The 15,823-nt window shown below is 46.0% G+C and overlaps 1 protein-coding gene across 5 annotated transcripts in view; it reads left to right on the plus strand.

Moving 5' to 3' along the window:
- The first annotated feature begins 3,343 nt into the window (after positions 1-3,343).
- The window catches only part of IL1R1 (interleukin 1 receptor type 1), an 87,448-nt gene continuing 74,968 nt past the window's right edge, over positions 3,344-15,823 (plus strand). For 2 of the 5 annotated variants that reach the window (XM_076001058.1, XM_076001055.1), the window contains exon 1: positions 4,493-5,217. The gene's annotated coding sequence lies outside the window, so the exon portion shown is untranslated. Of the gene's footprint in view, positions 3,675-4,492; positions 5,218-10,255; positions 13,671-15,823 lie in introns of those variants that run through there. The other 3 variants (XM_076001061.1, XM_012740519.3, XM_076001060.1) reach the window with 3 other exon arrangements.

A 15,823-nucleotide genomic window follows, 5' to 3' on the forward strand; every position in this document is an offset into this window, starting at 1 on the left:
ATGCAAAATCTTTCTAGCTCTGCCCTTGTGCTGTTCTGCACCTCCCAGCTCCTGGATTGGCCTCGAGGCATTTTCCTTTCCTATATGCACAGCCTCCAGGAATGCTACCAGGATCCACCTGGATACCAGCTGGTTCCTTTTTGCCAATGCTCACTTGAAAATTTTAGGGGGCTTCAAGTTCCAGTTTGGCTTTCTAACTTTGAATTTGCTTTTCTTGGGGAAATGCATTCCTTCCCACTTACTCTCCCTGCTATCCTGCATCCCTCTGCTCCAGACTCTCCACACCTGAAGGGTGACTGTGACCATGTCCATGCCCAGCCCGGCTGCCTCTTTCCTGGGAGGAGAGACCACTACGCACCAGTGGGCCAGGATGACCAAGTCCGAAGCCTGAGGCTTTCTAGTAGAGCCCACGCTCCAGATTGACCCATTTATCCTGGAGAGTGGGCTTGCATGGCTGTGTCTAACTCTACTGACCACGTTCTTCATCTTGCTCACAAGACAGATGTTTGCAAATGTTGCCATGAAGTCCCATTCACTAGGTCCTCAGTGTTCTGCCTAATGTCCTCATCTAAAACCCCATCAAACAAAAGGCTGAATGAGCTTCACCAGACCTGGCTTCTTCTTAGTCACTTAGTGCTTTCTCTTAGCAATCACGGCTTCATTAAATGCTAAATGACTATCCCCGTAATAATTCATCTAGAATCCTTCCTGTTCCCTGATAGAGCTTGCAAAATCCCCACACCCAGTAATGGATGTGGAAGCTGCCTGTCTGCAGGGATGGGGTATTAAGGGACGGCAGTCTCCTCAGAGTCTGGGAGCGTCACGGGGATGGTCTGAACTGTTCACGTGTCACTCACTGCCAGGAGCGAGAGCGGAGCAGCAAGCGGGTCACCGAGCCAGATTCTCCCAGAGCCCGACCACAAAGGCGGCAAGGCAGCCGTCAGGCGCAGTGTGGTCACTTTTCTGAGTTAAACTAACAGAGTGTGTCACTGGAAGGCGTGTTAGTGATCATTCAGGCTGGCGCTCCCCAAACATTAATGTGCCCTCAAATCCCTCGGGGATCTCAGTAGAATGCAGATGCTGACCCCCTAGTCCCGGGGCGGCCCGAGATTCTGCATTTCTAACGTGCTCCCTGCTGATGCTCTTGGCTCATGGGCCAGACTTGGGGTAGCAAGGATTTTGACGACACTGTTTTAATTTTTCTTTTTTAGGTAAAGAAATTAAGGCCCAGTGAGATGAAGTGATTTTCCCAAAGAAACACGGAAGAAGTTAGAGCTGACCCTTTAACCCGGGCCTTCTGGGGCCACGTCAGTACCTCTCTAATCCCAGCATTGCTGGACTCAGTGAAACAGAGGTTTACTATCATTTCCTAATGACGCAAAACACGTGGAGGGAGAGCCAAGATTAGATTCCAGGGCTGCACACACTTGCACACACACACGCTTATGCACACGCATGCACACACATGCTATACATGCTTCTTTATATTCTCCTTCCCCCTCCACTGCGATGTGTGGGAGGGAAACACACAGATTATAGCCAAGTTAAAGGTATTCTTAAATGAAAATCAATTCTGTGTAACATTTTTCATAAACATATTCCAGGAAAATACATGAGTTATTTCTGACCTTTTATGTATAAATATAGAGATCCTGGAATTCTGCAAAGACCACACGTTACTGATAAAATCATGTTATAATGATCACTTCTGATAGTTTTAGTATTAAAACTCTGAGCTTGGCTCATGAACTCTACACTGTGGCATTCATAAAGGACCCTGGAGTTTTGGAGATTTTCCATTAACTTCTAGTATTGAGGTTTTGTTTCAACTATGACTATTTTCCTTGAACTTTGTGGGGGAGCAATGCAGCTGACAAAACCCAGGCAGGAAAGTGTGTGTGGGTGCATGTGTGTGTGTGTGTGTGTTCACACACGTTAACTAAACAGTGCAGATTTCTGACATTATTCCCCTTGTTGAGAAGTGGGGGAAGTTGGAAGAAAGAAATTGTCTGGAGTGGAAAAAAGGGCCCAAAATATCCTTGAAATAAAATTTTCCTCTCCACTCTTCAGTAAAGATAATGCTAAACTGCTTAGAGAGAAACGAGGGTAACAAACTCTTATCTGGGAAGCAAACAGTCATGGTGGATGAAGCCCAGGGGCGTCTCGCCCGCAGCCTGCCTGTCTGCTAGAGAGGAAGCTTCTTGGCGTCAGAGCTTCCTTCTGTCTTTCAAAGAGCCCCTGGACCTTGCACCCAGCAGGCGGCGAGAGTGTCTCCCAAACGAAGCGTCCGTCCGTCCGTTCAGTCCGTCTGTTCACCCTTCAGGGTCAGGGGCCCCTGGCCAGCCCCTGTAAGACACGCATGTTCCTGAGAGTCCCAGCCACCCGGGAGCTCCCGGGCAGGCATCTGTTCCTCTGAAAGCCACGAACCGCCATCGCCCGCAGCTTCTCTGTCTCCTCACCCGCCCCTTCCTGCGGGCACAGAGCCTCCCCGTCCACTTCCTCTCTTTCGTTATGGGAGGAACGATGGAAAGAGGGCAAAAGAAAAGGAAGAAGGACAGGAAGAGAAGAGGAAAGAGAGACAGGAGGGGAAAGAGTGGGGAGACAGTGGAGGAGAGGAAGGAGGGGGGAGAGGAGGAGGGAGAGGGGAGTGGGGAAGACTGCGGGGAGGGGAGGGGTGCGAGAGGAGGGAGGAGAGGGGGGAGGAGAGGGAGGAGAGGGCGCAGCTGGGGCAGGAGCAGGGCCAGCTGCCCCTGCAGAGGAAAGCAGGTCAGCCTCCCTCTGGCTCGCGGGCTGCCCGTTGGTCTCTCCTGTGGGTGTCAGGACACTTGGTGGCAGATACTTGAATATCGGACTCGGCTGACCTGGCTTTAAAAAACCAAAAAGGTTCTATCAGCCCCCATCCTCGAACAGTCCAGAGATAATAAGGTTGGATGAGTTTCTAGCACTTTCTCTGAAGTTCTCTGGAAGCCCCCCCGTTGTGGTGGGCGTCCTCCTCAAGCTGTCACCCCCCTTGTCCTAGGACGGGGGCCATGGCAGCCGTCCTAAGGGGCCGGCTTCTGCCTACTGTCAAAGAGAAGCAGTAAGCCTTGCTCCGACTGGACCAGCCCAGAGCCCGTCAACGTGGCCAGGAGGTGCCACGTGCTGACAGCCAGACTGTTCCCTGGGTGTGCCCGTCCCTCGGGCTCCTTGGGAAGAAGAGAGCAGTGGGGCAGCCCCTTGAGTTGGGGTTAGAGTGGGTCCCGCCCAGGCCTCATGGCTGCACCACGGTGGAGGAAGCGTGGGAAGTCCCGCCTGGCCTCTGAGAGTCCTTCGAGATGTTCCAGTGAGGCTGTGTCTTTGGCAGCCTGTCGCTTCAGCAGGTGGCTTCGACCTGAACACTCACATTATAGACAGGTCCAGAATGTCAGCAAGGCCGCTGCAGGGACGTGGCCTCGAACCTCAAGACCATTCTGCTGATTCTTAATGTTATCGAAATCCCCATCCATGGCTAAATTGGAACATGTGCGCTCTCAGTGAAAGCTCTCTAACCTACCAATGCATCACAGCTGCTTGGTAATGACCTAGAATGGGACATCCTCTGGATAGGATGCCAGGAAGAGACAATGGCTGCTAGGAACTTGCACCGTTCCTGAGTAGATAAGCCCTGTTTCCAAACATATTGCACCGGTCCCCAGGTAAGACTTGCACAGCCACGCCAGGCTGGGCTCCACCCCCGCCTGGCTGAATGAGCTTGGGAAGGGTGCTTACTCAGTTTGCTCATCTGTAAAATGGGTCTAAAGAATTTAAGCTTCCTGGAAGAATGCCTGGCCCCTGTAAGTGCCCACTATTGCTCTTCTGTGACATCACAGAGGGAAGGCACTGGTTCGGAGTGGGGAGAGTCAGGCCGGATGCAGTAGGGGGTGTGCTTGGGAGAACAGCGGGGAACACTGGAAGGTGGGGGGACAGCTAGGAGGTGGGACATGTCATGCTGGGTGGGGTCACACTTAACAGGACGAGGACAGACAGTGGGCTGAGAGCATTAGAGCGCAGGACTGAACAGTGTCTGCTAGAGTGAGAGGGGGGCCAGTCCAGATTAGTGCAAAGGGTTCTTGGAAAGGGTGATGGGAACGACGGCAGAAAGGCATGTTGAGAGCAGCCTACTGAGGGCCTGGAATGCCACAGTAGGAGGATTGTCTGTCTTCCTCCCCACGCTTCAGAGTTTAGAGCAGCACGGTGATCGGGTAGATTCTGTATCATGTTGAGAATGTTCATCTGAATGCAGGGCACAGGAGGGCCCATAAGAGAAATAAAAGAGGTGACCCGGCAGCACTGTCTCTCCTGGGTGGATCAGGCTGCACGTGGGAAAGCCAGAGGCTCTGGCTCCTGAGTCCTCCCTGACCCATGTGCTTCTCCCAGAGCATCACCCTGGGCAGAGGAGTGATCAGAGGTCACCCCACGTCCAGGGTGCAGAGAAGAGAGGCTTGCAGTGTTCTCAGGGCACATGGCAGGGGCAGTGGGCACCATCCAGAAGATGGCTGGGGTCTGGGACAGGTGCAGATCTGAATTAAGGGTCCTGCAACCTTGCCTGGGGGCTGCCTCTGTGGGGATCAGGGGGTGGGCAGAGAGGGCAAGGGGCACAAGACCCCTGGCCTGGCCCTGACCGGTCACGACTCTGATGGCAGGGACACTATACGTGGCTGGACACAGCCAGCTGGCCTTGTCGAGGTTCAACGCACAGTCCTTCCAGCAGACAGTGCCAGCCTCAGGAAGCGGTCGCGGCTAGCGTGCAGTGAGGGGTATTGGTATTTCATAAGGGTTTGGCACGTTTGCCGAGGGATTCTGGCTGTCTGCCCAGCTCTGAGTTTCCTGTTCATAGCTCCCCAGATGTGTCACTGCAGAGGGATTAAAGCCCTCGCAGGCTCTGACACAGGCGTCCCGAGACCCCACTTTCTCCTTCCTTTGAACCTCCGCGCCAGCTGGGGCGTGTGACAAGATGTGAGCTGTCACTCTCGTGCGGCACAGACCCGACCCAGAGCTCGTTCGGAAAAGGAAAAAAAGAATGAACAACTCTATCCAGGGCTGACTTCAAAACGCACTTTTGTTTGTAATAACCGGTGTCAACTCAGCAGGCTTCATTTGGGAAAAGAAACCCTGTCGGCCGGACCACCCCGAGAGCTACCTGCCACCTCCTAGGAGGCCAGCCGTTCCCAAATGCCCCAAGCATGAACAACGGAGACAGTAAGATGGTTAATTGCACTATAGCTTTTTGCTTCTGTATTTTTTCCTTCCCTTTTTTGGTTTATTTTCACATTGATGAGATATTTAGGAGGGAGAAATGGAATCTGATAAAAGTTAATGTTGTGTTGTTTGTTGAAACAAGATTTTAAGGATTTCTTGGCGTTAACGGGGCTCTGTAGGCACATTTAACCTTAGATGTGTGTGTGAGCCAAGCTAAGAAATCACCTATGATTGCTTATGCTTCATTCTATGGAAGATTGACTATGAAGTATATGGGAAATAAATTTTATAACTCTATACTGCTTATAAACCGTAAACAGTTATGTGATTTGTGGTAAGTGGTAAGGTTTGTTTAGTGAAGGGCATTGCAAATAAAGTCCTTTCATAATGCTGTTGATGATGTTAGAATTAAGACTTATTTTGTCATTTTCCATTAAGCTTCTACAGTTTTAGAGGGTCACAATTTCACTCAATGTTTGACTGAGGCACTGCATTATTTTTTTTAACAGACTTCCGTTGGTTGCATTTAAAGTGACATTGCATTGTATTGGCAAGACTTGTACATGATTCTCTCACTAAGGGCTTCAAATGTCATTTTAAAAGCACGAGCATTTTTTTTCCCACCAGAGGCTTTGCAAATGTTGCATCTACAGCTATAGAGAAAACTGTGCAGTCTCAGGGGGGATCATAAACATTGCCCTGTATATCTTATTGGATACCCTTAGATTTACGTAATTCCTATTAATAGGATTGTTGTGCATATGAATAAGGAGAAAATGGGACAGAATCTGAAAGATTAAGGAAAGGAAATAAAACAAAAAGGGAGAACAAAATGAGGTTTACTACTGAATTCAATGTATAAATCCTTAGTGTTCTCATGCAAAAGGTGAGTTTTGCGCTGTGGTGTTTGTGAGGCTGTGAGGAGCTGGATGGTGGGGAAGAATGCTCCACAAGATGCAGCCAGTGACCAACTGGTCTGGTGAGTCACAGTATTCACCCAAGAGGCAACTGGAGAACAGCATGTACATTAGATGCCGAGGACTTGTGTTTACTGTAAATGTGCTGATCCATTAGGAAAAGGAAGAAGACATGGTTGCCCAGAAAGGGGCAGGAATACTTCTTGACATGAATTTGATCTTCCTAATAGTGGTGATGAGTTTAGAAAGATTCTTATGGTCTTTCTCAAGACAACATGTGGCCGTTACTCTTTGAACCCACAAATGCTTTTGGGCACAAGCCCGTTAGTTTACTTAGGAGAAAAACTTGACAGACATGGCCAAGGGATGGTGAAAATCCACTTTTAAAATATGTCCCTTAAACATTGACACAAATAGCACACGCTCATTGTCAAAGATAACATTTTAAAAAGAGTACATGCAGACAATTTTAAATGATGAGAAACAAAAACCCATCACTGTGAGATCAATACTATGGACATTTTGGTGGGTGTATTTGTCTCTGAATATATTTACATTTTGAAGAAACATCTCGTACTCTAGATGCTATTTTATTATCTGCTTTTACCTCTCAGCGATATATGGCGAGCATCTTGCCACAACAATGAATTTCCTTTTACAAAAGCTTTTTAATTGCGTTGCATAATTTATTAAGTCCTGTTAGCAGATGTATTTGTTTTTCTACTATTAACAATACTAAAACTAACATCCTTGCAGCTAGACCTTTGCGTCTCTTTATCAGTTTTCCTTGGAATAAATCCCCAGAGGTGGAATTGTGGGGTCCAAGGCCCTGAACATTTTTAAAGCTCTAGATCCCTGCTGCTAAATTAATCCAAGGGCAGTGTTATTAATTCCTATGCCCGCCAGCACTGTATGAACACCATTTTCCAGCACTCTCACCAGCACCACGTTTCACTGTTTTTTTTAAAAAATGTGCTAATCTGATAATTGGCCAAGAGTATTTTGTTGTCTTAATTTATTTTAAAGAAACCCTTTGCAAACATCCTGGCATCCTATTCTGTCCCTTTGGGTTCAGCTTCTTATCTTTTTCGGTTACTCATTGCCAAAGCAGTCACCTCTTACCGTAACTTCTGCCAACCTAACTTCTGAGGACTTTGACCTTGTTTGATGTCTCTCAGAAAGTCTGCAGAGAGTGTGGAGGAATCAGATAGATGCTTTTTTGCTCTTTTTACCGATTGAATAACCTGCGGCAAACCTCAGCCTTTATGATTTTATCTCCTTTTAGCTATAAAATTCAGAAAGAAGGCTTGTCCTACCCACCTCACAATATAGTACTGGGAATAAAAAGAGACAAGATAGAGGAAAGCTTTTTGAATAGAAAAAAGTAAAAATGCAAAATGGTGTTATTATTATTGTTGTTACTATAAAATTTATTTGTAGTCTCGCCTTTTAAAATATATAGCTTCTGGAGAGTTGCATGCTGAAATTTTGACATTGTCTTTTAATTCTAAACTTGGAAAGTGGGAGTGTGCACATGTGACAACATCTGTCTATATTTCTTTGGTACTGAATAATAATAATAATAGTTAATACTTAATAGAATATTGACTATGTATGAGACCTGGTTCTCAGTACTTCACATGTGAAGTAATCGTTAATATCTTATTTTGCAGATTAGGAAACCGAGGCACAGAGGAGTGTTTTGCGTGGAGTTATACCAGTAGTTAGTGAAGTTAGTTAGTAAAGACCTGGAATCCATGATACATGGGGACAGCTTCACTCTGGAGCCATGGGTTGGTGAGAGTAGGTTTGACTGAACTTTGGAGATACTGACACATGGTTTGGGGCCACTGGTGATGTTAGTGCTGCTTACCTGGGTATATAGTTACCATTTATTGAGTCCTCCAAAAAGGAATATGCACTATTCTGGTTCTTTACTGCAAGGAGGCTGGGGTGGAGTGGAATGAGTGCTATTAATGGCTTGCGAGTCAAGGGCAGCTCTGTTTCCTCCCATCTTCTCTTTGCTCGGTTGTTCCTGTTATAAAATGAGGATAAGAATATAATTTAAAATGGAATTTTACTTTTAAAAGTTTTCCATAAGAGTTTGGAGTTTTAAAATTTTTTGAGTGGATGACACATCATTTATTTGCTTTTGAATCGATAACAACTTGAAAGGTTCTTCAGTGAGGTCTCCCTCTCTTCCCTTCCCTCAGATTCCTCTTTCCCTGTTCCTCACCAATAGGTAACGCTTGTTCATAGTTTCTAGCATTTTCTTTCACACTCATGGTGCACACTGTTTTGTGCCTTGTTCCACATCTGTATGTAAGGAGCTGGATTTTCAACCTCTTGGTGGACTTTCGTCTGCAATCTTTTGCTCTTTCAACCAATGTTGCAATGAATAACGGGCTGCCTGTGTCATTTTGCAGAAATGTTTGCTAGTTGTTGGCTAAATTCCTGGAAGTGGAATTGCCAGGTCAGAGGCTAGGTACTTTTGCATTTTTGTTATATATTTCAGAATTGCTCCCTCTGGCCCACCAGCTTATGTCAGTTAACAGCCCCACCAGGAACGTTTGAGAAAATGTTTCCCCACCTGTCTGTCAGCTAGCAAGCTGGTTTTTATGAAATCTTAGTAGTCTTAAATGGTAAAGTAGTAAACTCAGTGTGTTTTCTAAATGTTCCCATCTCATATCATGACTGAGGTTGGGCACCTATGCAGGTGGCTTGAACGTGTTTGTGATCATAACCTTTATTCATTTAACGACTGTTTAATGAGGCTTTGCTGTGTGTCCTGCCATGGAATGCAAGGGTCACACGAAATAGCCAGGTGGCCGCACGAATCAGCACACACTGTGATTCGCACTATGAAAGAGACAGATGGTGACTAAGGAGCCAAGGTCCACTCCCCGAGGTGAAGGGATGAGATCCGAGGCACGGGGAGGAGCAGGACAGGCAGAGGGCAGAGGGCGCAGGCAGAAAAGCCCTGCGTGAGGAGCAGAGAGAGAGGGCCTATGTGTGGCTGGAGAAGGGGCTTGGAGGGGAGGGGCTCCAGGTGAGCTGGAGACAGAGGCTGAGGCCACAGAGCAGTGGGCATTTGGGGCTGGGGTGAGGAGGTTGGATTTTGTTGAGTTTCAGGTAGATTTTTGGTCATGGGCCGAGAAGATGAGGCCAAGGTCTGTAGACCCTTACCTTGCAGAATGCTCACCTGGATGACATCAGGGGGGCCTGGGTCCTTGCACAAGCACCCGTTAGACTTTGTTCTGTTTGCCACAAGAGGTCATGACAGGGGTGATATTGCATATAGGGCTGGCACCCAGGTCACTGTATCTCTTGCCTAGTTCTGTCCTCAGTGTGAGACAAGCGACAGAAGCTCTGCTTAAATATGGCCATGGGGAGATTTTACAAAAATACATTCTACCCTCTTCCAGAAATAAAACTCAGTTTACAGAGGGCTTTCTCGTTCATTCCCTCTTGTGCTACTAAATCGGCCTGCTGGGTGCTGGGGGGTCCTTCAGGGTTGGAAGCTCAGGAGAAAGCTGCAAGTGGAGCTTCCCTTATGTCCTTTGCTCCGGGTGTGGGTAGGGTTGTCTTTCCAACTTCAGAGGTGAAGAATGCAGAGCTTTCCTCAGGACCACTGGGTGGGCAAAGAGTACAACTGGAACCGTGCCCCCTCCCCACCAACTCTGAGCCACGGCTCTCTGTGCTTCAAAATACAGCAAAATTCCTAAAGCCTATATCATCTGGGGAAGATGCTGAGAAGAGGATCTCTCTCTACTGCATATCGTCTTTCATGCCGGCTCCTCTGGTTCCATGACTGCGGGGTGGCTTTGCATAGGAGGCTGAGTGTTGGCAGGGTCCTGGGGAAGGGGTGTACACTGGGCCACAGCCGGGGGTTCCTGGTGGCTCTGAGTCCAGAGGTACTTCCACCTTGTGGAGAAACAGAGGACTGAGACAAAATACTGTTGATCAAACACTTAGGCCTATCTTTAAGGCAAAATTGTGATAAACGGTTATTTGTGACCAGGGCAGAGTGGAGGTTTGTGTGTGTGTGTGTGTATGTGTGTGTGTGTGTGTGTGTGTTTGTGTGTGCGTGCGCTGGGGTGGGTGGGGAAGAAGATCTCAGGAACTGCCGGTCCTGAGGGAGGCACTCACGAATCAGGTCTCCGTGGACACAAGAACGTCTGGGCAGGAAGTGGGAAGACTGCAAGCTCAGCTGACACTTCAGTGGGCTTTGCCTCCTGGTCCAGGGCAAAGAAGTAGGGTTTGCTTCTGAAAAGGAGGGATTCCACAGGCGAATTCCAGGTGCTCAACCCAGTCGGAATTGCCCCAATCAGATGTCACCTGGAATGGATGTTGTCATGTGATAGTGTCGAGTGAAAGAGGCAGCCAAAGGTATATTTCCAATAGAAAAGTCTAGAAACATATTTATAAAACTTGAAATGTGTCTGTGCTAATGATAATTGAAATAAATATTTTAGACTCATAGATTGTTAGGCTTTTGGTTTTCCTAGATCTGGTACAACAGACTGAATGTTTGTGTCCTCCGCAAATTCTTTTGTTGAAACCTAATCCCTATGTGATGGTATTAGGGGGCGGGGCTTTTGGGAGATGATTAAAGTGTGAAGGGAGAGTGATGCTCTCATGAATGGGAGTAGCACCCTTTGGAGAGGCCAGAGAACTAGCCAGCTCTTTTTCTGCCGTGTGAAGATACAAGAAGTCAGCCGTCTGCAACCCAGGAAGTGGGCCCTCACCAGACACCAGCTCTGCTGCACCTTGGTGTTGGACTTCCAGCCTCCAGAACTGTGAGAAATAAATGTTTGTCATTTAAGCCACCCGGTCTATGGCAATTTATTCTAGAAGCCCAAGATAGGACACTATGTTCAATCAGTCCATGACAGTGGTATGACTAGCTTTAAAGACCAAAATTTCAGTAAGGATTTAAGCAATTTTTATGTCTGACTATTTGCTGAATCAATGACCGAAGGAATGAGACATTACTATAGAACTAGGTGACGCCATGTTTGTGTCATTTGTGAAAGTGTGACTTCTTTTATCATTTGAGGGGAAATTACTGGAAGAGAACTTGCTTAAAAGTTGCCCCCTGTCTTTTTTCTAAAGATGCTGACCCTCTTATGGAGGAGTCTCTTCTTGTTTAAGGTAAGTGGTGTTGCTCTTGGTGACTGGAGCCGCTCAGTTGTTTACGCCAATGACATCTTCCAACATGGGCCACAGAACCCACACATTCCAAAGCCGTGATCGTGCCCCCTAGAGATTGATGTGGCTTCCCTAATTCTATTCCCGGAGTTAGTGAGAGGATAGAACTTTACTGGAAATCCTGGAGCAACTATTCTTAGACTTTTTATTGCCTGTGATTTTATCTGCTGGCCTCTTGTTCTTTCCTGCTGTGCTTTAGGCTGATGAGTGGCTGTCCAGTCTTGGGGGTTGTAGCAACAGCTCTTAGCCTCCATGCACAGGTACCCACCTCGCCTGGCCATTCCAGGACCAGCCAGGATCAGCAGTCATCCATCCCCTCCCTGCAAAGTCTGGGAGCTTTTCAGACATTGTCTGTGTTCCTTACACAGGTTTTACTGCCGTCTATTTGTTTCTAAGAAAACTGAGGCTGTTAGGGGAGCTTCTTCAGGTCGTAGCAAATAAATAAGAGTAAGGATTTGAACATGGATCTGTGGGACTCCCAAACCTCTTTAAGTGTCATTATGCTGAAATAACAAGGGGATCTGAAGAAAGGAAACACTAGTTTATACATAGTTCTTTGTAAGATATCATTGACTTCATCGTGTATGTCTGGGAGCTGAAGTTTTTCCTAGTCTGTTCACATCAAGCATGTGATTCAGCCCCTCCTCCTGCACCTCTAAGAGGTGTTATCTGCACTGACACGTGGTACCTGTAAGCTAGTTTTTAAAAAGGTATTATAGGAAAGTGTTATTTTTTAGCCTCTGAAATGGTCTGTAGATGATTTTTAAGCCAAAATGAATACAAATGAAATACATGTAACAATAAAGTACAAATTCAAATATAATAGGAACTCAGTAGATGTTTCTCTGGAATAGCTAAACAGATTCTGCTTGAAGCACATTTGTGGGGCAACCTGGTTTCACAAATAGTATATCATCTGTCTGTTAAGTGTTATAAATCAATCCTATTATCTCGTTCATGAGAATATGGTAGAAAAGCAGGCATTGATCCCAGGACAACAGGTGTATTTTATGTTGGGTCAGGCTAACTAACATTAAAAATGTGTCTCTGGCAACTAAAAAAAAAATATTCTAAAAACCGTATGCAAAGATTCACAGGATATCTTTCCTGGAGGGAAAATATATGATTATAGTCAGTGGTGACAGAATGTGTACTGAAACTTAGTTGATCTGAAAAATCTCATGTGAACTTGCTATGATGACCTCTTTGAATAAATTTCCCTCATGGTTTAGGCATTTCTCTAGATTAGCACAGTGAGTTCCTGAGCTGACTCACAGGGAGAAGGGGAGGTCACTTTGCTACTATTGTAATAATGTGGGAAAATACACCTAGTATCACTCACCGTGCTTGGATGTTTATCATCAACCTCAAACTCTGAGATTTATTTAACCACAAGATCAGAATTATAAGCTTTTTTCCCCCTCAACTGAAATGTTTTAAAAAGTCAGTAAGGTAATATGCCATAATGTATAGAAACCAGGTTCATAGAAAAGTGAAAAATGCTGGAGGTAGAGGCAGATACTTCCTTTAGTCTGGAACTGATGTCCAGATGGTAAATTATTGTTCTAGGGAAACCTGCTGTGTGGGAATAAGTCCCTGGAGTTGAGCTCTCTTTTTTTAGCCTCACCCCAGTCTGCTGGATCAGTGTTGAAAATAGGTGTTGCTACCTTAATGAACAAACTCAGTTACATGCAAAGAGGACAAACTTCAGCTGAATATCATCACTCTTTGGGATGATATTCTCTGGGACATAGGCCAGTGGTTTTCAAGCCTGGCTGCCTATTGGAATCACCTGGGGAGCTTCGAAAATACTGATTCCTGGACCCTACCCTAAGAGGTTCTGATGTGATAAGTCTGAATGCAGCCTGGGTTTTTAAAACTCCCCAGGTGATTATCCATGTACTTAGTATAATGTGGGTTGAGAACCATTGACCAGAGAAGTAGACAGCCATCAGGTCAGCAAATTACCCAAGTATGCAAGAAGCTGGCTAGACCAAAGCTGTCCACAGTCACTGCCAAATCCTGCCTCCTGGGGGAATTTGGGCCTATTTTCCCAGAAAGCTTTGTCACTGGAATTTATTGAAAGCTCTTTACTTAATAATGTGCTTTCGACTTTTTAAGGCACTGTGGACATAAACAGTGTCAACGTGGCCACTTCTGCTCATTTGGCAAATATTTAAATATCTGCTCTGTTCAAGCTGTAGTCAATCAGAGATACAGCCTACCTTTGAGCACCTTAACTGGGCAGCAGGGAAGAGAAGAACTCAAGCAGTACAAAGTAGGGGTGGCCAAGTGCCACCAGAAGGGGAGATGGAGAACCACAAGGTTCAGAGGAGGGGAGAGAATTGCTGATTTCTGCTGGTTGGAGAGGTGGGAAAATCCCAGAGCACCCTTGGAAAGGAATGATGCAGTATTTAGGCTGGGTCTTGAAGTGGGAGAAGTAGGGGGAGAAAGATGGCATTCTGGGTACTCTACCCAGAACCTGCACAAGCAAGGTGAGAGGTAGGGATTAGGAGAATGCGCACAGACACTGGTATGAAATAAGCATAGGTACGTCAAGGGTAAGGAAAGAAACATGTTCCAAACAGGTGGGGTCAAGAGAGATGGCGGGGCATCTGGAACATTAGATTGAGTGGTCTGGGCTTTGTTCAGGAGGGGTAGGGAGCCCTGCATAGCAGGTTTGACACCCAAGGTTGAAGCAAAGGGCAAGTAGGGGCTTGCTCAGCACTACTTATCCGGCTAATCTGGATTGGCTAGAAGAAAATTGTGTTTGTGACCCACTGTCTGTTTTAACAAGGTGGAAAAGAAGCCCACGTTGGTGGCACAGTTGCAGCCTTGTCAGCTTTTCATTGAAAAGGGAGGTGAGTTATGTGAGGATAGTGCAGACCAGGGGTCCTCAAACGACAGCCCGCGGGCCACATGCAGCCCGCCGAGGACATTTATCCGGCCTGCCGGGTGTTTTTGCCACCGCTGCCTGTCCTGCTTAGCAGCCAACTTGTCCTGGGCCCACAGTGCGCATGTGTGGAATGTGCACCGCACTCTCCAATGGCCCTCCAATGGTCTGAGGGACAGTGAACTGGCCCCTGTTTTAAAAGTTTGAGGACCCCTGGTGCAGACTTTCCTGTTGCATTGTAGCCATGGTCATCTCTCTCCTTTTCTCTAACTTCTAACACTTTCTTTGTCTCTCTCTTCAAAGAAAGAGAAAGAAGTTTAAGAACTTGTCTTCCCCTGCTCCCAACATAATGTTTGTGTTGCAACTAATAACTGTGAAATCCAGAAGACAGAAAGAAAAATACCTGCTTGTTAAGAGGTTGGAGCATTAGTACAGTATTAACACTTCTGCGCCGCATTGGCTCTTATGTAAATATGGTAACTACTTTTCTTTTTCCTTTTCAAATATAAAGACAAAATTTAAGGGTCAGGCAGATTTCGCATAAAGGACTGACTTTTCTGCAAATGACATGTCTGGATTACCTTCATTGCATCTAATTGCTGTTCAATGTATTCTGAGAATTTTATGAGAAAGTTGGTAAATACTGCTGTGATTCAGCTCAAACTTAGAGTAGAGAGAGATCAACTTCCCTGTAGTTGAAATCACTTTGTATAAGTGTGATTTAAATTATCAAAAAAGTATTTACTGAGTGCTTTGCACTGTGTTAGAAATGTTAGAGGATATAAACACCAGTAACAATAGTAACAAGAAAGTCGTCCATTGTCCTAAAAAACTCCCTCTTGAGTTCGCTGCTCCTTCCATTGGGGGAAATGGTGAAATCATGTTAGCAGACTTTCTATTCTCAGTCCTAGAGTTTTCTTTACAACCAAGCAAACATTTCCCTAGATAAAATTTGCATGTCTCTAGTTTCTCAGTTCCGCTTCTTACTGTTCTCACGTTAATTCATAATTTCATTGTGACATGTGTTTGACGGAGTTTGAAAGAATCAAAACAAAGGGGGAAGAAAAAAACAATCACTTTTAAAAGGTAATGCTTAATTCAGCATGTGAATCTTAGACACATGACTAAGAAAATAAAATAGTGAAAGATCTTAGTTTTAACATCTTGGTTTTAAATATTGGGCAATATTGTCTTATACCTACACCTTTTCTCATCAACCCACATGTCCAGTCTGGGATTAGGAAGACATCCGTACTCAATTTATGGCACACCTGAAATTCTAGCACTTCCTCCATCTATTTCTGGGGTGACTGAATGACCACACAAAGCACTAAGTGCCAATTACTGCCATCTGTACTTACCATCCTGCAAGGTGAGCACTGTCGTCCCCAGGAATAGACGAGGCAAGTGAGACTGAAAAGGTCCACTGGACAGAGTGGGCCTGGAGGTCACCTCAGGCCTCTCCTGTCAGTGATTTAGTGACGTTTGTGGCATCTACAGACACGGGTGTGTGTTGCTTAGCTGTCTTGTGACATTACAAAATAAAATGGATGCAAATATTACTGTTTAGTTACTTCCAACTTCT

The sequence above is a fragment of the Microcebus murinus genome, chromosome 3 (genome assembly GCF_040939455.1).
Source record: "Microcebus murinus isolate Inina chromosome 3, M.murinus_Inina_mat1.0, whole genome shotgun sequence".
Taxonomy (NCBI): domain Eukaryota; kingdom Metazoa; phylum Chordata; class Mammalia; order Primates; family Cheirogaleidae; genus Microcebus; species Microcebus murinus.